Here is a 24375-nt window from a genome sequence, read left to right as displayed (position 1 = left end):
GGCTTTTAACTAAATGCTTGGAAGTTTCTGTTTGGCCAGGGGACTGTGAGATTTTCATTTGGGTAAATGAGTGAAACTTTCAGCCACTTGACTGACAGAGTGCTTGGGGAGCAGGAGAGCCTTATCTGCTGGAATGATTTGATGAATTTACCATCAGAATGACTAAGACGTAGATCCGCACAAATGGGAACTCCTTTCTGCCTAATAAATAATGCTCGCTCACTTGCCCCACCAGGGCATAGCGAAGACTCATTAATTACTGACTCTGCATAGCCTGGAAGTCAGAAGATGCTACACAAATACTAACTATTCTTATCTTGTAAAGCAAAAGGCTGCATTTGGGTTTGAAGTTTTTATTTTGGCAAAGGCACAACCAGTAGTTTGTTCTGCGGTAAGGCTATTCACACAGCTACTCGAGGCAAGTATAAATCATACGGATTGTGCGCGGTACAGGAGAAATCTACTCTATGCAAAATTAATGTTGGGCTGGCCCAGCAGAAGCAGCGCACGTAGCAAAGGTGAAGTGCACAGTCTTAGGGGGAAGCTGTGTGTCTGCCCACCTGGTAAATTTATGTCTTTCACCTCTAGAACTTCAATTCATGCACAGTGTGAGGTTGTAAGTGAAATGAATTTATTGGTGTCAGTTCATTCCCTAATGGGTAACAGTTCATGTCACAAAATCAGCACAGATAATTTGTCATGATTGGAAGTCTCTTCTAAAGAGAGGCTCCGGTGTGCAGGGGTATGGAGGAATTAGTTGCTGGCCCCTGGGAGAGATGGCAGAGCTCGGTAGAGAAGCCCATGCTCCAGCAGAGGAAACAGAGGTAATAACTAACCCTCCCTCCCACCTCCTCACCCCCTTGTGAACTGCGTCAGAGAAAGTTCCTGTGCTGCAAGTTCAACGCTAATGAAAAACAGGCCTCCCTCAGATTATACCTCATCTTTGGATGGGAATGAGATGCAACAGTTACATTAGATCAACACTAAAGTCAGTGGGAAAACAATGCTAGCAGAGCAAAACAAAGGCAATGGACCATATTTGCAGCTGTGCCAAGAAAGAAACATCACCTAATGACCCCTAAGGGTTTACTGAAGGGGAGACCCTGCTGACATCTCCAGCGGGACTTGACACCGTTCCAGGATGCTCCATCTCCCAGCTTAGCCTCGGGAAGCTGGCCTTTCCTCCCCTTCTTCAGCCCCGCGTTCTGTCCCTTGGGGCAAAGCAGCCAGGAGATAACTGACACATACTTCAGACCCTTGAACCATGTGCGCGTCTGACACGGGAGTGCCTCAGAGCTACCTTCAGATATTTCCCCTAATCTAAAATCCTCAAAATCCACTAACTGATCTGGAACAAACAGCCTGGAAAGTACCTGCGAGCAGCATTTTGGAGCACTGCCTGCGAAAAAGCTCCTTGTTCTGGTCAGGACACAATGGTGACACGAGTGTGACCTTGCCCCAAGCAACGTCAGGCTGAGGGTGGGTCTGCCGTGCTGAGCAGGGTAGGACAAGGACAGCCACATCACTTCAGCTCCTTGCAGAGGTTGAGCTGGGAAAGCCCACATCTCACCGCAGGCTCGCTCGTGCCGACTGTTCGATTGCCACCTGCCGTCAAGTGAGTGCCCTTCTGAGGCCAAGTCATTTTAGTGATAGCTGTAAAAAAAAAAAAAAAAAAAAGAAAGGTTCATTAGGTATCTTACCAGCTGATTTTCTGAAAGGTTGGAGGCTACTGGGAAAGAAAGAGCAAAATACACGTTCCACTCACTGCCACCTTACATCTTTGATTCCAGTCCACTCTTCTGCTTGACCCGAGGAGGAGAAGCGTCACAGAAGGCCAAATAAAACTCTAAGATGTTCAGTCTCCTCTTATTGCTTAAGGCATGATGAGAAACTGCTCTTGGTGTACCCTGGGTAATTCTGAATTAAAAACCAAAGGAAACAAGGAAGGAAAAAACCCAGCCAAAGAAACAAGCCTCAATCAAATTTGATTCCAAAAGAGGAGGAAAATGTATAAAGAGAGGAATCTGTGTCTCTCCTGCAGGCCTGAAGTAGGAAGTCCCCGAGAGGTCACAGAGTAGGCTGGCCACCCACTTGCTCTCTCCAGTGCCCTCCCAGGGCTCGATGGCCGGCCAGAAAGCCCAGCAGCCAGGAAGCCCTGGGAAGTCCTGCTGCCATGGAGGCAGAAGATGGGGGCTTGGCAGCCTCCATCCCCTGCCTGCCGTCTCCCCACCAGCCTGCCAGGTGGGCTGCCAGGGACAGAGGTAGGGAAGCTTTCAAACTTGCTTGGCAGGGAGGATGTCATCCTGCATCTGCCTGGTTTCTGGGAGGATCTCATCAAAATTGACATGTTTCCAGTGTGTTTCAATGCCGGTGTATTAGATTTTGCTGTGCCAGACAAGCATGCCAGAAAATTTCTGATCAGCTGTACCGTGAACACTGAGCGCCAGCAACTATCAGCTTTAACCCAGTCCATCTTTCCAATGAGCAGCCAGAGAAACCTGGGAGCAAACTCACCCAGATAGCAACATTCCCACGGCATTCAGTACCGACTTCTTCAGACATGGGCAGCGCAACGCTGGTGCACATGGGAAGCCGGTCACAGTGCCAGAAGGCTGGACTCCAGACCAAGGTGTGCAGAGGAGGGATGTGGTCTGTCAGCCTTTACTTTATGCCTGCTCTTCTAGATAGGCCCTGGGCTTGACTGTTGACCTAGGTTGATTTCCAAGCCCTCCCCTATCAATCAGACATGCACACATACTGCTCCAGTGATGAATCAAGCTGGCTTGTTCTTGGCCTCAGTCAATCAAACTTTTATCAAGCTTGGAAATAACAGGTAAAAACAGCCCCAAGCACAGTTTATGAAGAGTAACTCCTCATTGCAGCAGTTCTTCAGAGGACAGAAATCTTTCGGAGTGCACAGGTGTGTCAGAGACACTGGTCAACAATTAAAGATGGCAAGGAAAAAGATCCAAACTCAAACATTTTCTATTAGAAATGTGTGAGGAGACACGTAATACTATTGGCATAGAAAATTCAGGAGGCATTAAAAGCTCAAATTCTGGGAAATTCCACCCAGTTACAGAAAAGCAGGATCTCCTGCGCTCTGCTTTTAAGCCTGCTTGAGAAAACCGAACTGTCAGAGTTAACTGGGGCATCTTCAAGCCAATAGCCGGGAATGGGCTGCCCAGCCAATCTGCGTAACTACAAGTTTCTGCTAAGGTCTCATAAAGATTTTGGGAAAAGAGCCATGTAGCCAGAGCAGAGGCGTTCACTGGCCCTGGAACGTGTCAGGGTGATGAGCCATCATGTAACCTGACAAAGACTGATCTACAAGATACAGCAGAAAATCCTTATTAGGCACCAGCCTCCTTATCAAGCAACTCAACAAGCTCTTCTGAATCACTATATGAAAACTTACCAATAAATGTATCTTTCTGAACGTTGCTTTTCTCTCCCAGCTGTGCTGAGCTGACCATTCATGATTAAAAAAAAAAAGCAAGCTGCACCGGATGCATGCTTCAGACCCAACCAAACCCATGTTTATCAGCTCCTTCCAGATGTTCCTGCAGCTGTATCGCCTCACCATCACTGCGATTTGATGTGGCACCAAAGCAAATTAAGAGCTATGTTTTTGTAGGCCTTGCCGATGCTCTGTGCTGTGTACACTCCAGCTCGCTTCTCAGCCTATTTTTTACACACTAGTGTCCTCAATTACTTTTCCAAATGAAGGGGAGTCATGCTACTTTAATTAAACATTTAATTGAAGGGAGAAAAAACAAAAAAAAGAGGGAGGGAACTGATGTTTGCCAACAAGGAAAGGATAACGGTGAGAGATTGCTGCTTCTAAATGAAACCTCACAATGCTGCTTTCTGCAGCGAGAGGCACCCTGGGCTGGGGCTCATGTATCAAAGTACAGCTCAGCTCCTATTCAATTAATGTGTCTGTTTCGATGGGAAGGTTTTGTAAAGCATTGTTGGAAATGGTTTCTAATTTTCCCTTCAGTTTTTGGCTGGCTTAATTAAACTTACACCCACCGAACCCTTGTGTCTCTCCAAAGGCAGGCTGGTTATTGACCTAAGGGATTTTTTTTAATCATTTCTATGTTTCCCTGGCCACCTTCAGTGAATTAGTGAATCCAGCTTTTTTTTTTTTTTTTTTTAAAGGTTGATCCAACACTGAGGTGTTTCTCCTCCCTCCCCCTCAAAGAGCTGGCAGAAATGTGTATCATCTTTCCTTTCCGCGGGAGCCTGAGAACTTAATCAGCTGCAACTCTCCATGCTGGGGCTTCCCCAAATAAAGAAGCCATGCAAGCCAGCTCCTCCACAGCAGAACTGGGATGTCTGGGCTCTCCTCGCCCCTTGCCCAGGGGTAGGATTACCTGTGAGAACAAAATCACTCACATGTATAAAGGTTCATGGGAGAGTGTCCTCATGAACTTAGGGCACAAGTTTATTTTGTGAGCGAGTGGACTGACAAGGTCTGGTTTACTATCAGCTTGGGTCTCAAGAGGGAGCAAAGCCCTGTGGATTCGCTAGTGTCTGTGACGGACGGAGTCACACAGTGGTCTCTTCCTCACCGGGGAATTAGTAAAGTCTCTCTTCAGTTGTCTGGTCTAAAAAGACTTGGGGGTCTTATTATATTTGGGACATCTCTCTCTCTCTCTCTCAAATTCAGTGGAAATCTGCTGATGGGCTCATAAGTTATGGGAAGGTTGAATGAAGAAACTTGTGATTGTAGAAACCTCCTCCCCCTTGGAAAGCAGGCTAAAAATGAGGTTGAAGCCCGGGTTATGTGTCCGGCTGAGTGAAAGTTCATGCCACCCCCATGTTATTTACCTGTGGGCCTGAGTGTATAAAACACAGCACCCCTACTTCATCTGATGTTGTCACTGCAGGCAGTACCTTGAAATTTAGGCTCTGCCTGCTTGTTAAAGGATGAGAACACTCACAAATGTCAAAATACAAAAGAAGGCTTACACAAAGAGAACATCCTGCGGCATACGAGCATTGCCGTCGCACAGTCATTCTCGTTGTCACTAATAAAGCGAGGGGCGAGGGTGGGTAAACCGGGCCACTCTAACAGGAGTGACTCATGGTGGAAAGAATAACAAGCCTGAGATCAGAAAACTGAGAGTAAGTCTTACGAGCAGGTTCGCCTACCTCGTTCTCTTTTCCAAATGCTCTGAAAAAGCAGCAGGATATAAAGTGTTTCTTGGGGTACAGCTGACTAAAAATTCAAGAAGAAAACATTCTTGTCTGCCCACAAAAGACTATGTAGGCTTGCTCCTATCTAGGGCACAAAAAAGGTCCCATTCAGACCTGAAACCTTGTTGTCACGCACTCTGTAGTGGAAAAGCGGTGGAAGTGCATCAACCGTCTGGATTTCCCACCCCCAGCAGGCAGGATAGCTACTCACAGCAGGGAGATAAACATGGTTTCTGCTCAGCATCGTGACTGTGCTATGGATTAGATGCAGATTAACCCAGCGACCTACCATCCGCTCTCATCCATACCTAAGAATATAAGCAAAGGGAAGCTGATGATTAGGGAGAAGAACAGGTCAAGATCAGCTCAAAGTTCAATGTCACTGAAAAAAACTTGAATATCAAAACCAGAGCGGGTCTGCTTTTTCTGTCCATAAGCCTCTGCTGAGCCCTCAAGGGCTGGGTCATTCTGCCAAGGGTTCAGATGAGAGCGATAAAGGAGGGGTCCAGCCTAGACCAAGGTTCCCGGCATGGGGTCTCCTATGCTCTGCTCTTGGTTCTGTCACCAGCCGGCTCTGGGACAAGCCACACCCATTCTTCTTGCCATACTCCATTTCAGACACTTCTGAAGTGAAGATACTAAAACGTCCTCACCACACGAGGATCTTCTTGGCATTGCAGGTGTTTGCTCCGAGTGCTGGGGATTTACAAATGCGAGGTGCAGCAGAGCTGCAAAGTGCATTAGGAACAAGCATCAACCAAACTCTCCAGCACAGCCACTCCCGAGCTTTATGTAGGAAGAGAAGGAGGGGGTTTGGAGACAGACTTGGTTTTACCCAGATAGGAACAAATTCAATTTCTAGGACTGTTTCTAATAAAATAAAGACAATTCTCTCTGGCTTATAGCACCTTACTAATCACTATAACTGTGATACAGAATCATTCATGCTTTTATTTTGTACTCCTTTTTTAACTTAAGAAAAGCAAGTCTATTTAAGCAGCTCTTAGAATGGAAACCCATGATATTTGTTGTGTTTTCAGGTAACTAAAATCGTATTAGCTTAAGAGTTTATTCTTCTACCCATACCCGAGGAACACCTAAAACCAAAGCAGGTGGGGAAAACATGATGAAGCAAACTTTCTCTGCATGATGTAAGGCAAAGGGGCTGTCTAGCCCACTGCTTTCCATATGAATGTATTTTATGTGGGCACTGCTGGTATTATTTATTATTATTATTAATGTTCAGACAAGCCCCATGCGGGCAGGAGTGTGGGAGCCTGGGTGCACCAGAGCTCTGTGTCACTGGGATGGTGTCTGTTTGGAAGAGCAGCAGCCAGGTTGTATACCCAAAGCAACCTATGTACTCATTTTACCTTTCTTTCAGGATAGCTGCAGAATATGGCACATTAAAATACACATTGTGATGTGTTCTCTCACTTGCTTTAAGACACAGTTCAATTAACAAGCAGTTCTGTGGACGCTGGCACTGAAAAGAGCAAAACGCATGGATATGTGTTTCAGGCACGGCCGGCTTTGGGCCCTGAGAGATGAGGAGTGTTTCTCCCTTGGTTTAGAAAGGTGTGAGGACCTCTGGTGTGAGGTCTCCAATGTCTAACAGTGGCTGAGCTCATTCAGCAGCATGGCATCCTGTCCAGTGGCAGGTCTCTTCTCTTCACGGACCTCGTAGGAACTGAATTACCTAAGCAACCTCTACCGTACTTTTGCATTTTGTTGCCTTTGGCCAGAGGGTTTCAAAAGTTATTACAGGGAGAATCACATACACACGGCATGCTCACATAAGCCTTTAAAAATCCTGCTCCTGCTATGCTGATTACCATGGATAGTCCCCTTAGCTGAAAAATGAGTCATAATTGTAGAAAACAGTGCAGAATTTGAACCTAAGCCATTAATGCTAATGTAATATATGGTGAGAAAATACTATTAACGTTTGGATGGATGAGTTACAATACTCTGATTACCACACATTTGCATTCCTTAGCTTCTATGTGATTACAACCTCAGCTTTGAAGTTGTGTTACCACAAAGACCTCTTTTGCCGTTTCGATTTGTTTTCTTGGTGTGTGCATATTTAGAGCCAGAGTCAGTTTGCTAGTATTAATAATATTGATTGCACAATGATTCCTGCAGTGCCCAACCAAGACCTCAGAGAGGGAGGACGGATGATCCTAAGAGGGTGAATTCCCATCCATTTTTCAGGCTGAGCTTCTGGAGATTTACAGAGGAGTCACCTCGCTGAATTGTGGCTGTTTAACGGCTCTTTAAGGGCCCAAGTCCAAGCTAGTTGTCCAGGCTTCCAGTACGTTCAGTGGAGAGAGAGAAAAGCACCTCTAGAGGGCAATTCATTCCAAGTATTGCGGCTGCCTCTGGCGCAGGGAGCTCAGGCGCCTGCCTCCCTTCAGGTGCCTGGAGCTGGCTGGAGCCAAGCCTTCCCAGGGTGACTCTCCGGGCTGCAGGTGCTCAGACTGCGCAGAGGATGCTGCATTGCCATCCAGTCAGTCAGCAAAACGGTTTCTGCTGACTCACTTACCAGTGTTTTCCTCCAGGTTTTTCCCGATGAAGACTTTTCTTGTGCCTTTTCTGGTCAGGCTATGGATCAGGAGGATTCCCTCCGTCTCCCTTGGTGCTGCCGTGCTGCATGCTTTCTCCAAGACACGGGCCGAGAAAGTCTTGTTCCCTGGTTTCTAAGTCTGAGCAGCAGCAGTAGAAGAAGGCAGCAAGACAGACCCACCTACCCGAATAACTGTTATGCTTCTGGTGCTCTTTGTGTGACAAAAATGTATGGAGAGATCAGCTGGGCAGAGATGCGGCCAGAGATCATGCCCAAACGTGAAAGATCTGGCAACCTCTGCACTATTGGTAGGACCATATTCTAGGACCTATCAGAAAACAGTAAGCTAAGTTATGAACCCTCTGAATAGCTTGAGGCCTCCCTAGCACACAACTTTGATGGAAAGTACCCATTTCCTACATCCTGCACGTGTCTTACAGGTTTTCCCTATGTTCTTGCAATAACAGCCAGCCTGGAGGGTTCTGCTCCCTCTTAAATTAAGAACAATTCCTCCAAGAAGTAGTTCACATCACCCAGGTGCAAGTGGAAAGAGTGGCTGACCAAGAACCCCTCGGGCTGTATCCCTGCCTGGAGGACGCGGGCAGGCTTAACTCTAATTGCTATACTGGGGCTGCAAGGTGGGGCCCTGCTCGCCCTTAGTTTCGGAGAGAAATATAAACATATGTATGGTGCTCACGAAGCCCATAAATACAGAGTAGGTGTTTTAAATCTGCTTTGTGCTGACACTGCAAAAGTCTTTGTAGTCCCTGTGGTGGGAGAACAGCTGCTGGGATCACCCAGTGCATCCTTTTCTGGACCTGGAGAAGGGTACTGGAAGACGCATTGACAGACTCAAAGTCAGAGTATACCCTGGCTTTGCAGAGAAGGGAGCTTTCTATCAGTGCAGAGCGAAGTATGTGGGCGCTAAACCTCACCCAGGGAAAGCTAAAGGCAGTATCACAGTGCTGGTCTGCCCCAGCCTTGGACCTGGCCAGGAGAAAATGCTGACTGCTGGTTAGTATATGGAATTGTGTATGTGAGGGAGGAAGGAGGTGCTGATTTTGTAACCAGCATCTATATTGCAGTTTTAAATTAATGGCAAGTTGTCTTAATCTTGGGACAGGTGTTCTTTTTTATTCTTGTCCCTGTAGCAGAATAAATGAATGAAATAAAAAATGAATAAGAACTTGAGCCTTCACATAATGAATATTGTGGATACAACCTCCTATAAATTACATTCCAGACTCCCAACGGGTAATGTCTCTTATATATTACTGGGATACTTTCAAGTTTTTTCAAAGGCTCTCTTACAGCAAAACCCTGAAAAGTTAGCACAGCTTCTGCAGGTTAGAGAGAGTCTTATGGAGGAGTAAGAACAGTAGGGTCATTAGGAAACATTGTTAGAGGCTTAAGAGCTAATGATCCAAAGCACATTGACATTAATGTGACTCTTTTCTTTGGACTTCAGGCACCTGGGCACAAGAGTCCTTGCTTGCGATATTTAACATGTCTGTTTTTCACGCATAATTATCTGTTTTGGAATGGGAAAGTTTTTTTTCCTCCTCTGTAGAGTAAAAAGCAAACAAACAAACCCCTTGTGCTGGACAAATCAAGCCCTAGCACTGGAGACAAGTTTTCCTAGAATTGGTGCCATCATTCAGTTGCTGCTTTAAATTTTTTCTATATTTATAAAGGCAGTAACTAGTTCTATTGAAAGGGCTCAGGTTTTTAATAAAATTAAAAGTCAGAAATTAACAGTCACTAAAACCCTTCCTACTTGGCTGTTGCAGCTGTCACAGAATACTGTTCCCATTCACTACAGTTAATCCACAGGGACAAAACTAAGCCATAGGTGTAGCAGATGCATCTGGTGAGCTATTCTAGCAGCCAGAGCACACCGAGCCACTGTCCCTGGGCTTGGGCAGAAGGGGCATGGTTTCAGGGATACAGCACTGGGGCAATTGCTCAGGCACCCGGCTGTCTCAGTAGGAGTGCGCTCACTACGCTGAAGTGTCATGGTACCCGTGAAACTCATCTGCTGTGTGGGTGGGAGGGCAGGGAGTTGGAAATGTCTATTGAGATGTTTTCTCCCCCACCCCGTGAGTCCTTGCTCCTGCCCTGTAAGCATGCTGTTTCCTCCTTCCCCCGTTCCTCCGGGCAAGGACCAAGCACCCTCTCCCTTTCCAAAAATCTGTCCCATGCTAGCAGCTAGCGGCAGTGGCCAGCACTGACCATGGACACTGATGCTCCAGAGGCGTCAGTGCCAAAACCCACTGCAATTAAACCTTGCCTTCCTGGCCAGTGGAAGGAAAAGCCAAGGCCAAGGGCATTAAACCATGCTTTTTCTTCTGCTGCAATAAAGCCACAAAAAACTGTTGTCGAGGCCTAGGTGGAAAATCAAAATGTTCTCCTCGGGGGACACTGTTTCACCCCTCAGCAGGGAGAGGGTTCAGGCAAGAGCCAGACTCTTGCTGAATGGGGCCATGCAGGCGTTTTGGTGAGGGGCTCTGTCCCTTGCGTAGCTCTACGTTAAGATTTACCCTCTGCTTGAAGCAACAGTTCCTGTGCATGCATTTTGACCTGATAATGGCTGTGTAACAACCCCGGATCCCACTTATTTACTTTACTCCCTGACAGTTTAAAAATTCATTAATGGCTCAGCAATAAATTCTCAGCAGACTTCCCTGAAGAGATGAAAAACGGGGGACATCAGCTAATGAATTATCACAGAAATACTCTGAAAGGAGGGCCTGCTCTCCACTTCTACCCCATTCCTACAGCTGAATGGAAAGGGGCTTGGTTTTTATGTTTTGTTTTTTATTTCTGTTTTTCTGCAGAATGTGGGAGTGACGGAGACGACCTCCCCATCTGCCACACGGAGTCCATATGGCAGCCATACGATCTCCTCCCCTCCATTTCGGCAACCTCTGAACTGGAAGGGCAGCCCTGTCTGAAGCCCAGCATGAGCACCGAGTCACTTCCAGTTCCCATCCTGTTCTCCCTCCCTCCTGAGCAACTTATTTAACAGCGACAATTTACATACGGTGGTTTTACAGTGTGGACTAGGATGCTCCAGGGACTGATTTGAGACTCACAAATCCATTTCAGAGTCTTTGCGCTGAGGACACAGTGGGGCAGATTCAGTATTCAGCTATGCTCATCTAAATCCAGAGGTGCTTCAGGGAAACAAAACCCTCCAGATCTACCGTGGTGCAGGAGAGAAAAATAAAGGCACCTGCCTGGGCTCATAGCCACCGTACATCGGTGAAAAATACCCTGCATGCAAAATTCACAGTACTTTTTAGCTAAAGGTATATGACAAGCATGCCACTATATATGCAAATATTGCAGAAAGCAGAAGAGCAAACAATAAACAGATCTTTTACTGCTAAGTTACCTTTCCCTTCCTTCTCAAAAATGTGAAAGACTTAGAAAGAACTGAAAGCCGAACTAAATTTTGTCCTTGTCATTTCTATGATGAAGTTAAGCCAAAAGTCTTTTCCCAAATGATTCTTTGCGATGGATGGCATGGATGAAAGACCCACATATAAGCCATATTAAGTTTTAAATTTACTGGGGGTAAAGGGAAAACCCAGCTCAGAAACCACTGACAACGCAAAACTAAGAATCTGACTGAAGGAAAAGAGTTTTACTAAAGTTATGGAACACTCTTTAGTCTTAGTTCCATGGAGATAGTGAAAATGTGTACTGGGGAAGGGAAGACCTTTCCCAGTAGACCTTTCCCAGAAGTACTTCGCCAGGGAAGACCTTAAGCATCATGCCATTTGAGGCTGAAACAGCTGAGAGAGGGGAAGAATGAGGAACAGAAGTCCTCAGCCTCTACCACTTTATAACAGGCAATTAATTTTATTTAAACCCTGACAATTAATTTTATTTAAACTCTGATTTCTTTTTACCCTATAGGAATATGAAACAGTGTCCTGAAATTAATAATAAATGAAAAAAAAAATGTTGAAATAATCCTGATGAACACATTAGTTTTCATGCATACAATTGGTTCAATTCCAGTCTCAAAATGAAAATGAAAATGAAAATGAGAGGAAATCCAGATGTAGATTGCTTTGTGTAAAAACCAGCTATTTCCCTTAGGACAGCCGTCCAGCTGCATGGTGCCATAGGCTAAAACAGCACGAGGAACCATCCATTTTCATGTCAGAGGCTTGTTTTCCGTCAAGAGGGTGGGAGCCCACAGAGAAAGTCAAGAGAGACTATTCCTTCTCCACCTGCACATTCCCATTAGTCCTTGTGTAAGCAAATGCTGGGCACGGTGCCACCCCGTGTGATGCACTGCCAGCCGTGCCACTTAACTGACTGCCAGCAAGCCTGCGGGTGTCGCAGCTATCGCCTTCCACGCCATCAGGTACCTCCACGGTGCATCACGGTGACTAGCAGTGTCTCAAAGGTGACACGGTGGTGTCCTGCCTGCCTCCCTCCCATGGACACAGGTCCACACTCCATACAAATTCAGCTCAAGTTATCCCTCTCTAGCCATACTCTCCTATATACCTCAGTGCTGCTGTGGATCTTTCATGGACCATCCATGCAAGGGAGCGTGCCCACATTTTGAAGGGGTAGCAGCTTGGGAAATTTTCTAAGGTACTCATCGTGCAAAAAACCCACTAGCATTGGAACTGAGGGGCTTCCAACTTCCAAGAGGTATAGCAAAACCACTTCAGGGTGCTGAATGGCCCAATAATCGGGAGCTGCCACTACTGATGGTAGTAGCTACACCACCTCTCCTGCTGCTGGCAGTCCTGGGGGCAAAAAATTTCACTGACACCCTCTAGGCTAAGTTCAATAGTTTTGCCAGGAATCTACATGCAGGTGAAAAAAACCTGTGCTTCTGATTCCTCTCCCTTGCTCATTTGAACTCTGGCCTTGCCAGTGTTCAAGAAGCAAGTCTGGGCAAGGAGGAGACCCCAGCTGTGATGGAGCAGGTCTGAGACTGATGGATCTCTTCCCTTGTTACCAAGCAATTACAGCCAGGTGTAGGGCAGCGTGTTTTCCAAGGAGGCTATTTAGTCTTTTATCAGTTAACAAGACACATGAATGTCTTCTTTTGCACGCGTGGCAAGAACATTATACACGTACACATTTGTGTGCGTGTCTCTGTGTGTGTATGTTAAAAAAAAAAAAGTACTCAGAAGCTCACAATAAAATGATAAATGAATGGCACTGTTATCCATGAGACTCTGCCCTGGAGCAGGAAGGCCTGAGGCAGTTTCACATGCAGAAGATCACACTGACTTTTCTCCAGCATGCCCTGTACTCAGACACCCACAATTCTGCCAGTGGACTTCCAGATTCAAAGCTGCTCCGTGCTCAGATTTGGTCCTTTCTGCCAAGTTGCAACCTGGAATCACCCTGAAATTACAAACTTTCCAGCAAACCCTTCTACAGCCCTAAGCCCAATATCCAGACTTCAGTGGGATCAATTGGATTCTCTGAGCTCTCTGGGTTTCTCGGCAAAGTTTCATTCAGCTCAAGTGACTCACCATTCCTCCTGTTGGGATGATGGAAAAGATAAACCTATGTTTGGATATCCACACCCAAGAGACCACAAACACCAAAACCACAGACAACAGAAATTATTAAATACGAAAATATTTTAAAAATATCTCTAGGTCAGATATGAAAAAAATCTTGAACAGCAAATGCTTTCAGCAGATGTTTTCTATCAAAATTGCATCTGGAGAGTTCCGCCCTGTTCATTTTGCAGATCCATCAGGTGCTGTACATATGTTGAACTATTCACATGATTTCAGCCCTCCATCTGAGATTAGCGTAGCCTAGCACTCACAAAAACATGATCCTAATCCCCCTAGAACGGGGCAGCATGGTGTACTCAGTGTGACCAGGCTGCAGCAGAGAATGAGGAAGGCCAGCTGCTCAAGCAGTCCAAACTCAATTAGTTTACATTAGTTCTTCCATAGTGCTACTTGATGGTCCAATTTAACAAACACAAAATCTCTGAGTCAGTGGAAAGCCAAAATGAAAAGCCATTTTCCATAGCTCTGTCATGTACTTAACAAGGTTATATAACCAGCCATTAGTTTGCTCTTAAACTAGCCATTAATTTTTTTTCCTAAAAAGGGGTAGAGAGGAAGAGAGATGAATCATCCACATATACCAAACAGACTTCCTCCAAATCTTTGTGCCAGTCAAAATTACATGGAAGCCAAGCTGCCATCAGAAAATTATTTCTACCGACGACTGGCCACAGCCAGTTGTGATTTCCTCCCCGTCTTGCAGAAGTTTTCAAATCACTCAGTTCAGGACTGCTCCTGGTGAGCAGGAGGTTTATGGCTTTGGAAACAAAACTGTATTTTTCCCGTCTGAATGTGCTTTTACTCTGTCTCCTGTGAGAGGACACACACTAGTTGTTACTCTTCAGGAGCCTGGGAATGTTCAAAAAAACCTTAAAACCAAAAACCACCCCCAGCCTTATATGAAGCCCATTTATCCTGTAAGCTTTTCAGGACAACACTTGAGGGTCCTTGTACTGTGCCTAGCAAAAGACATCCCACCTGCCTTCTTTCAACTCTTTAAGAAATAAAATGTGTTTAGTAACAGTCTCACCGAAGACATCCAAGTAAGAAACCCACCTTATCCACGAATAAAGCACCAAGGAGCCAAGACACTTTCTCTCTGTCCTGCTCTGCTGTTGATCCAGAAGGGACACAGCCCCACTGGTGGGAACCCAACACAGGGGCATGGTGCATGGCTTCTCAGCCACAGCACGACAGTAATGTGGCTCTTGGGCATTCACCACCAGAGCACCCTCTGGAAGCCAGAGGGCTTCTCCTCTCTCACCCCTGTCTGCAAGCGGTCATCTGAGAAAGGCAGGAACAGAAAAAATGCCAAATGCTGTCCATCACCTTATTACAGTAAAATATTGCTGCCTAGCTTTCATAGCTGGAGGCTTGTCCTTCTGCACAGACTTTAGCATGAATGACTTATGTCAATCACAACCCATGCATGTAGTTCACACAAGCTACCAGGAAGCTCAGGTCTTTGTGAGAAGGTTGGGCCTGACTTACACTCTGCTCTTGGGAAGGTCTGTCTAAATGTCTTGTAGAAATAGTAAGGAAGGATAAGCACATACAGGCTCTGTTTGGAAAAAATAACCACCAACAAAAAACACTCAGAAGAAGTTGGTTGTGTTTTGCTTTGTCTTCTTTATGGAAATTTGGAAGGCATTTAAACCTCTCTCCTGTTGCCTGATCTTTGGTGTTTCCATATAGCAGGATCTGGATCCAAATGATTCTTGTGCCAGTCCAAACCCTGACATACTGATGCTTGGAAGACTGAAGTTACTCTGATTTTAGCTTGCTCAGCCTGGGTGTGACTGGGAGGCTCTGCTCAAAGCCAGAGCACTGCTGCTCTGACGTGCAGTCAGTAATAACACCAACAATAAAAGACACGGAGCAGTGTACCCGGTTCGCTGCGCCGTTCCTCACATGCAGTGCAGGAGGTCTGCAGAGGTTACTCCCCCAGGCTATATCACAGGCAGGGAGCTGAGGCTGACGAGACTCCTGCTAAATTGCAGAGAATTCCTGGTGGTGTCCGAATAATTTTCTGGTCAGAGAGGTTGTGAGGAAGGGAAGGAGGGAGGTATTTCTTTGCAGACTAGAAAGCAGACCTGTCCAACATTAGTAAAGTTCCCTATTGGGCTAGAGAGTCCAACACCAACTCGGTGAAGTTGCTGGGGGCTTTCTGCATAGAACCAATCTCCTGGGCTTCCCCCTCAACCCCCTTTCTCTGGGAGCAGGAAGATTAATTCTCTGGTCAGCCTCGAATTTAAGAGGGTCATCACTGGGAATCTGTCTTACTGTGAAACGTGAGTTTTCTGTCCTGAGTGATTTCCCCCCAGTTTTCCTGGGAATGGGACTGTCCTGTGTAGTTCTTGGGGATTTGACAGAACCCTTCACAGCCTTTGCTGGGCAGTGCAGTCTTGAGAGGACAAGGAGGTTGAAGGCTGAGGTCTCTTAAGCTCCATTTCCTTTCCTCCAAGAGATTTCAAACTATCTTTGGGGGCTTTCTACTAGCTACATCCCTTCTGTGGCAAAACTGGGAGGGGATGATCTGGCTTCGTGCACTTTTTAAAAAGCTTGAGAACTAAGAGCATTAGCTTCTCCACGCTGGCTAAAAAAAGGCTTGCTAAACCCGTTGAAACCAATTGAGGAGCAGAGCAGAGTTAATCCTGGAAAATGCGCACGGTAGCTCAGTGACGCATGGTCATGCAAAGGCAGAACAGTGTTGTTGCTAGTGATCTGCTCAAAAGGGACTAGGAGAAGTTGCAGTTAAATTTTGGGGTGGGGGTCAGCCCTCAGGGTTGCCTGAGTGGAAGTGGGGGCTGCTGCTATGAAGCTTCTCACGCTGCATCTTTAACATTTTGCTCTTCTTCATGTAAGATTTTCTCTGTTGGGAATTTTTGACATTTTTCCGTCTGCCTTCTGAATTTAGGCTCATGGAGGACAGGCATGAAGTGCAGACACAAATGCTTTCTCCTTCACAAGGGCTGTGAGTTCCAGTCTCTATTTGGAAAAACATTTTATACTGTATTATCACTATCCGTTACTATGCAGTGGTACAAATAGCACCCATGTACCTGAAACGGGACTAAGGCCCCTCTGTCCCAGACACTGTACTTCCAAGGAATAAAAGGTAATCTCCATTTTCAACCTTATAGTTTAAGCATCAGAAAACATATTTAAACTTGCAATGGCATTCTGACTGGCTTAAACGTATTTGAGTGAAACATCTACCCTTCATTTAAGGTGTGAGAAGCCATAAGCTCTTCTATTAAATTAGCTTGCTGAAGCAATAGCACCCTCCAGCCAAAACATGGGTTCACGTCAAGGCCCAGATGAAAATGTGTGAAGCTTCTAAGGAATCTGAATTCCATGGAAGGATGAGGTTTTCTAGGTATAGCTTTAAGAGAGGGCTCTGTGTCTGTATGTACACAAATGCACAAGAGAAAGGAAAAAATGCAAATGCAGGGAAAAAAAGAAGGAAGCAGAAAGAAAACCTCAGAGACGGATACAGAGTTGCTCATGGCAGGACCCTGAGAAATATCTGAAAGAATGGATGTTTAAGTCTGAAAAGGGCTTGGAAGTTTGGCAAAGAGGACTACTGACTGTTGTGTGACTCCCTTGGGAGCAAGGTCTTTGGGCAGTCCCTCTAAATTAAAGGAACTGCATCCAGGAAGAAACTGTCATTAATTCTTTTAACTGGATCACCCCAAAGCTTTGCTAGTGGCTTGAATTAAAAAGAAATTACAAATCTTAGAATAGAAATCTACCATTTTTTCTCATTTTTAACCTACTTCAGTTCCAACAATGAGTTCTCAACAGGCAAACGAAAGTGTCTGCAATGGAAATTTTCTTCTAAAAATTACACTGCTCCAATAACAAACAGAAATCTTCCATGTGACATGATGTATCCTATCAAAACTGTGCCATACAGCTTGCATTTCAAATTCCAAATAACTTATCACACCTCTGTTTGGTTTTGGTTTCTTTCAATCTTCTGTTTCTGTTGCTTTGCTGTAGAAGGATGACAGCCAGTTAAAGCCCACAAGAGTCAAGCAAACATTATCCTCCTTATACAAACATCACTGAAATCCTCTGATGCTGTTTGTTCGTTGACATGGTTTCCATAGGGGCCACTCCCTCTAGTCCTTGTTTAATTTTCAAATTTGCCCTGGAACCAAATTATTCAATTATGCCCTGGCCACATGAGATTCTGCAAAGGCAGCTTAAGCACAGAATTTCCAAACTCCAATGTGGTACGACACAAGGTGTCCTCTTCAGTGCGTCAGCTACCCGTCCCAGCTCTCCATAGGTAATCAGAAGGAGGATGATGACTCTGCAGCTTAGCTAACGGAGCTCTTAAGGATCTCAGTTATCTTAGTGACAAACTAAGAGGTGTCAAGTATTACTTCGTATGTCACTTTGCCATAAATATGATACCCTAAGTAATCACAAGCTGGTATTACCCCCCCCCCCCCCCCCCAAGCTGACAGATACAAAAAGCTAGAGCTCTGGCCAGTGTCTTGGAAGACACCTCTCTTTTGCTGCTGTTTTTCCTCCATAGTTTGGACACAAGATAGGATAGTCAAGGCAGGATAGTCCTGACTCTCTCCACCTGCAGCATCATGAATAGCACAGACTCTGTGTAACATGGGCCCAGGGAAAGTCATTTAGCTATGCATGACACTATCTTCTCAGCTGGCCAGGCAGTTTCTTTCGGCTCATTTCCAGGGAAAATCACATGTAGAAAAGGAAAAGGCAAAATCTAGTGCCAAAATTAGTATCTGATCAATAGCCGTACTAGCTAGTCAGATGAGGTTTAAACACAATGGCCTCCACCCTTCTCTTCCTCTCTCTGCTGTAAATCAAACCCAACTTTCCTGAAACCATGGAGTGTATGCTGCAAAAAACCATTCTATCGGAGTGGGAAATCACGTCTACTCTTTCCCCAAATTAATGGCCATGTGCCTCCCTTCCCTCTCCATGGCAGTAAACTGATTTGATAGACATCTTCTAACCTGTGTCACTCTCCCTTCGTGTTCTTCACATAGTGAGATTTCTTCTATTCTCCTCCATGCTGTGCTGCTCTCTAATATGATGACAAGGCAAAGTGCGGAACTGGGTGAGAAAAAATCCTGAGGCTGTTTTCATTAACATGGAGAAAAGATTCAGAATAGCCTTGTTTCTTGGAAGGTTTGAGAGAAAAAAAACTATAGCAGAGAAACATCAATAGTACTTATTCTCTTGTTTTAAATCAGATCTGATCCATCCATCAAGACCAGCTAAGCTGAGAACTTCAAGTGGCCATAGGGCTATAGTCTATAGACTCTTTTTGCTGCCATCCTTGTCACTGAGTTAAAGGGCTCATTTTCCTGAGGGAGTCATGGAGGAAGTTCCCCTAGGAGGCACAGAAGTTTTCCTCTTCTTCCCAAAGGAGGAAATATTCATGAGCAGCATTTGCAAGGCTGACACTGTGACACTAGCATACAACAGTTTTATTTTTCCCACCTGTGTTGCACAATGCCTCTCATGACTTGAGAGCTCGGATGCAGCCCTGCCCATTCCTAAGGAGCTCACCTGCCGTGGCTGGCTTGTACTTTAAGGTGTGGGCAAAGTTAGGCTGCAACTGTCCCCTCCTGCTCAGCAAGACATACCCCAGACCCCAGCCCTAGCCATGCTCTGTCACGAGTGATTTTTCATCAACGACGAGAGGCTTAGAACGGCACAGATCCTACAAGCGTAGGCAGTCAGAGGCTTTTGTTAATTACTCTTGCATATTCCCTTGGGAAATCTGCAGCATGCTGGCAAGGTACCTATTGGATTCCCAGGCTAGCCAGAGGCTAGCCAGAATATACAAGCCCCAGGAACCTGACCAGCACATTTAAAATGAGTAAAATCACTCCAGACTCTGCACACTAATTAGAAGCTACTTGCTAGTAAAGTAATAACTTTACTAGAAATAGGACTGGTAGCAGCCCTCTTATTGGATCAATCAGCTGTCATCCAGGCACCAAAATAAGCAAACAGATCTTCATAAGCACTCTGTGCAAACTGGCAATGAGTTCTTCTGCAAATATGACCCTGATTTAATCATGTAAACAGGAGGAAACTCCTTTGGGAAGTCCGGTTTATCAAAGAAGCCAGTAATCACTGGTCACCACCAACTTGGACTAGTTTGTGCAATTTACCAAAAATTAAGATATATGCATACCTGATCCATTCCATGTCTGTCTCTCCTTATCACTATCATTTCATAAATAGCACAGAATATGCACCAGGACAAGATCTTAACGCACTTGTTAGAACATAACACTTCATCATTGTCAGGCAGATAACCGAAAGCCCAATGCTGAGGATACAGTGCACTTTTAAAAGGGCATAAACAATTTAGCACAAATGAAAAATAAATCTGGCCTGTCTTAATAAAGACCTCATGAATACACTGATGAATTACAATGAGATATATGGAGGTGGGGGGAAAGATATCATTCTAATACAGATTTTTTCATCAGTGTTGTTTTCCCACTTCAAAAAAATAAGGGGAGGAGGGAAATATGCCAGGTTACAAATGAGAGCGAGAATCAAAATTCTTAGCAGTAAGTCCTCTCTTTCAAAATCAAGAAATCTCCTCTTTGATGCTAAAGAACATTGTTGAGCATCCTTGGAGATGCACATAAAAACACATCAAGGACCAGAGGCTACTCACTGTCCCTCCAAATTTGTGCATTTTAAATACAGACATACATACTTGTACATAGATAACCCTCTGTGCATGTGTGTGCATGTACTCCTGGGGGTCTGAGAGTTAGAGCTTCCCACAGGGAAGAGCAGTACCGTCTATCAGCCTATCAGTAGTTTCTTGCCCTTATATGAGTTGTTGCAAGGTAGGGAATCACTGCCCTGCACAAGCAAGATGCCAAGACACTAACTGCTGGAGCCATTTCTTTTTCCTCTCATGCTGGAAGGACAATGGGGGAAGGGGAAGATTGTCCACTTTGGTAATAGGCATTAACACCACCAAGCAACAGAATCATTGCAGGGGGGTGTATCTAGACTTTTTGGAAAGTTAAAATGGGTCTTTATGAAAGAAACCAAGAGAGACCTGTCCTAGGGAATGCCAGCTCCATTTCTCAAGTGGTACTCAGCCCAGTCGCACACCACCAGTGCCTCATCTCCTTGCAGCGTTTTGTCTCTCCATCCAGCAAAGCCATATAGTTTACAAGAAACAGTTTTGCTAGACTCTGCCCTCCAAATCCCAGTTCTTCCGCTGTACAAACCAGATGGCAATGATTTTACATTTTGATCTGCATTTGCTCACACCACCAAGCCTTTTCTGCTAGAATCTCTGCAGTCAACCCTCCACTGCAGCAGGAGCAAAAACTCCCTTAACAGACGTGAAGCCCTCAGGTTTTAATGATCACATCATCTACTCCTGTTTCAAACAGCTCTAGGTGGTGTTTTTAAATGGGAAAAACATTTTCATATGGCAAAGCTTTGCAGAGAGCTATTGTATGCAGAGGTAGGAACCTCCCAGTGCCAGAGCAAAAAATGAGGTAGTTTACATGCAAGGTCTCCCTGGAGCAGTGAAAGTGCAGATAAAAAGTGAGAAAGGATAACATTAAAGTTTAAGTTTATGGCATAACACTAAGTTGGCTTTTCCAGACTTTGGCCAAGTTTGGTGTTAGGAGGAACAGGTCTTTTTTACAAAATTTACCAAATACTCACTTTTCTTTCAACTTAACTTGCCAACTGATCCAAAGCTTCATTCAAACGCAATATTGCTATGCTTGCTAAAGAAGCTTATGTTAAGGGGTTTTTGTTTATATACTCCTCATGACCTATGCCTTGTCTTCCCACATATGTCTGTCGCTGCATCTTGACCTATGTGCAGCTGCAAACATTATGTGCCAAAGATATCATGTGTCCTTTTACAGTGGAGCTAAGTAAGGAAGAGCTCAAACCAGGACATAAAGTTGTTCTTTCATTGCAGCTCTCTCCAATTTGACATGACAGATTTTTGCCTCTGTAGTTTGCATTTGTTCCTCTTACCTAGTCATAGAAAACAAAAATCCAGTATCATCACATTTGGTAAGAACATGTGAAAGGAGACTTTACCAGAATTAGCACGTTGTCCATAGAAACACACAATCCTCGTGTATCACTTCTTAATGGAGCAGACCCGGTGGTGTAGTTGTTCTGGGGAAATAAGCAATTTTTTAGGTATTGATGAGAAAGAGAGAGAGAAAGTGAAAGTGAGAGAGTTGTTTTCCAGTGGGAAGTACGAAACCAATTATTTTTTCCCTTAAGACCATGCACAGACAATAACAGTGTTTCATGAGGAGTATTTTCAAATAAATATATGTTGTGAGTCAAAACCCCCACACCTCAAACCGCCTCTGAAGACTGAATCTCACAAACAAATTTTGCCTTAGAGATTTCAGGTCCAGAAACAAATCCAGGATTTAAAACGGTCGGAAGATAGTGCTAATACTGTCACTTCTGAACAAAATTTCTTTTGCTTGTACCAACATCATCGGGTTTGCTTCTTTAGGATGCCTCCTAGATAGCAAATGATGTGCTTTAAGAAACTTCAATTTCACCAGATCTACAAGTTAGCCCACTTTAAGCCCTCGAATTAGCTACAGTCAGCAGGAGCCACCTGCATATCAAAGGAAATAATATAGTCCTCAGCAACTGAGAAAAGGAAAGAGGAACCTTTCTAATGAAAGGGAGAGAAGACACCAACATCCCTCTCATTCCTCATTAATGAGCAAAATGAACAAGCTTCTTTTAGAAAGGATAGATTTTCATCAAATGAGTGAACCAAAAAAAATTAAAAAAATAAGGAAGACTAGGAAGCTACATAGGCCATAGAATCATAGAATCATAGAATCATTTAGGTTGGAAAAGACCTTTAAGATTATTGAGTCCAACCATATTTCAAGCTGAGAAATATAAAGACAAACTACCACCATTGCCTAATTCAATTCTCCCTCAGTTTTGAGAATATGGTGTAATATACTTGTTTTTCAGAAATGACAGAAATCAGCAAATTTGTGTGTGATGGCGTTGGTGACAGGCATCTGAAGCATTACTAGAGGAAGCACCAGGCAGGACCTAAAATGTCCTATAACGAATAATGTTAGAATCTAATTTTATCTTCACAAACTTACAGGTGAAGTAGACAGGATAACCTTCTTCAGAGAAGCCCAGCAAGCAGATAGCCTGGACTTACCCACATACCACGCATCTCAGGGTGGCTAGTTCAAATTAAATCATTAGCTGAGAAGGAATAATCCTGGTAGGTTCAGAAAACCAGTTTTAAATTTGGCCTGCTAGCAAAATTCTGAATGTATTTACTCTGGATTCCATTTCTCAACCCATATTAAAGCTCCATAGCATAATCAATTATGGGCTTATTGCAAAGTACAGTAGGATTCAATCTCCAGGAATGCCTCAGGGTATGTCTTAGAAGGACGATAAAACTAACAGTAATGGGTCTACAGCTTCTAAGGCTAATTTCCACAGTTACAAATTTTATAAATAAATAGAAGGAATGTCAACTCTCAGTCACTCAGCTTGAGGTCTCTCATGCTGATAACTCCTCTCTTCTCAGATACTCTTCTGTTTCTCAGATATATTCCTTCTTTTGTTCCAAAGCCCCTGGGACTTGTTCAAAGCACTTCCATTCCTACCTTTCACATCGCTAAATGGAGCAAAGAACTAACGCAACCAGGAATACGGAGCAAGTACAGGAGGGGATAGTGCCCTCCCTAATGTTGAAGTTGCATCTCAAGGAACAATCATACCGCCTGCAACTGTGATTTCATGAGATCTCAAACTAAGCAGCATGAGGCAGGTGCCAGATGGAGGAGAGGCTGCCTTGGAAAATTCAAGGGCTACGGGTAGTAACATTGGTTGTTTTGCTGTAGTTTCTCTTCAGCAGGCTAGACAACACAAGAAAAAAGACTCGCAAACTCAGTGGCTGTCTGCTGGAGTTAATGAGATTATTTCATATCACGTGAAGGAAAAAAATGAGAAGCATTCTGCCACTGTAGTTGCCATTTCGCACCGGACGCCACCGAGGTGCACTACCAAGTCTCACTAGCCTCAGTAACACTGTGCTGTGTCCCACCAGCAGCTGAATTTCAGCAGAGGTGTTTGCCCATCGGTCTGTGCAGCACTCTGTGCAGAAGGAGGCCAGAAACTCTGCTGGGGACAGTGTTCCTCGCTCAGCAACAGTGGTGCCACGCCACGGGGCACTGTCCCCAGCACCCACTGGAGCAGCTACCCCTGGCGCATCAGAGGTGCCAACTGAGACCACGATCCTGAGGAGGATGCGGCTCTGCAGGCCTGGGGCTGCAGGGGTGCCTGGGGTCTCCTGCTGAGGCTGGGGCAGGGGTGACGGTCTCCTTGCCTGCAGAAGGTGTGCACTAGTGGAGGATCTGTGTTGCCAAGTGAAGAAGCTGCAGGAGGAGGTCCTGTGCAGCTCTGGAGATGACGAAAAGGAGAGTGACTGGATCTTCTCTGAGACCCTGCGGATAAAATAGCCCAAACCTGCAATTGTACCAATGGAGACACAGGCTGAGTCTGTTCTTAGGGGGTTGGGAAATAAGAGACCCCTGTGACAGCAAAGGCTGGAAGCTGGTGACTTGTATTACCAAGAGGAAGACTCCTGCTCCACCCACAGACCTGCACCTTCAGAACAGGGTGAGTGCACTGGTAGCAGACGAGAGGCTGGAAGTTGTGTCCAATGAAGCATCTGGGCTGGCTGAGCCCAAACTACCCAGGAGCACCAGAAAGAAGCTGTAAGTGATAGTAGTGGGTGACTCCCTGCTGCGCGGAAGAAAGGTCCTCACCTGCCAACCTGATCCATCATCTAGGAGGTCTGCTGTTTGCTCAGGCCTTGGATAGGGGATGTTGTGGAGACACTGTCAAGGCTTTTCAGACCCTCCGATTATTACACCTGCTACTCTTCAGTGTGGGCACCAGTGTACGGCCAGGGGAAACCTGGAGCTTATTAAGTTTGGTTTTCTCTTCAATCCT

At 45.1% G+C, this 24375-nt stretch overlaps 1 long non-coding RNA gene across 2 annotated transcripts; it reads right to left on the bottom strand.

Moving 5' to 3' along the window:
• Nucleotides 1-401: 401 nt before the first annotated feature.
• Nucleotides 402-24375, bottom strand: LOC128145054 (uncharacterized). Of its 2 annotated transcripts, XR_008236314.1 has the most exons (4): nt 24189-24375; nt 21445-21525; nt 1777-1917; nt 402-1653 (listed from the first exon to the last, which is right to left on the bottom strand). It is a non-coding gene; the product is annotated as an uncharacterized LOC128145054 (long non-coding RNA). The 2 variants fall into 2 exon arrangements; XR_008236315.1 differs by lacking the exon at nt 1777-1917.

Source organism: Harpia harpyja, chromosome 8 (assembly GCF_026419915.1).
Source record: "Harpia harpyja isolate bHarHar1 chromosome 8, bHarHar1 primary haplotype, whole genome shotgun sequence".
Taxonomy (NCBI): domain Eukaryota; kingdom Metazoa; phylum Chordata; class Aves; order Accipitriformes; family Accipitridae; genus Harpia; species Harpia harpyja.
Note: the sequence above shows the minus strand (reverse complement) of the source record. Positions and strands in the feature narration are given on the sequence as shown.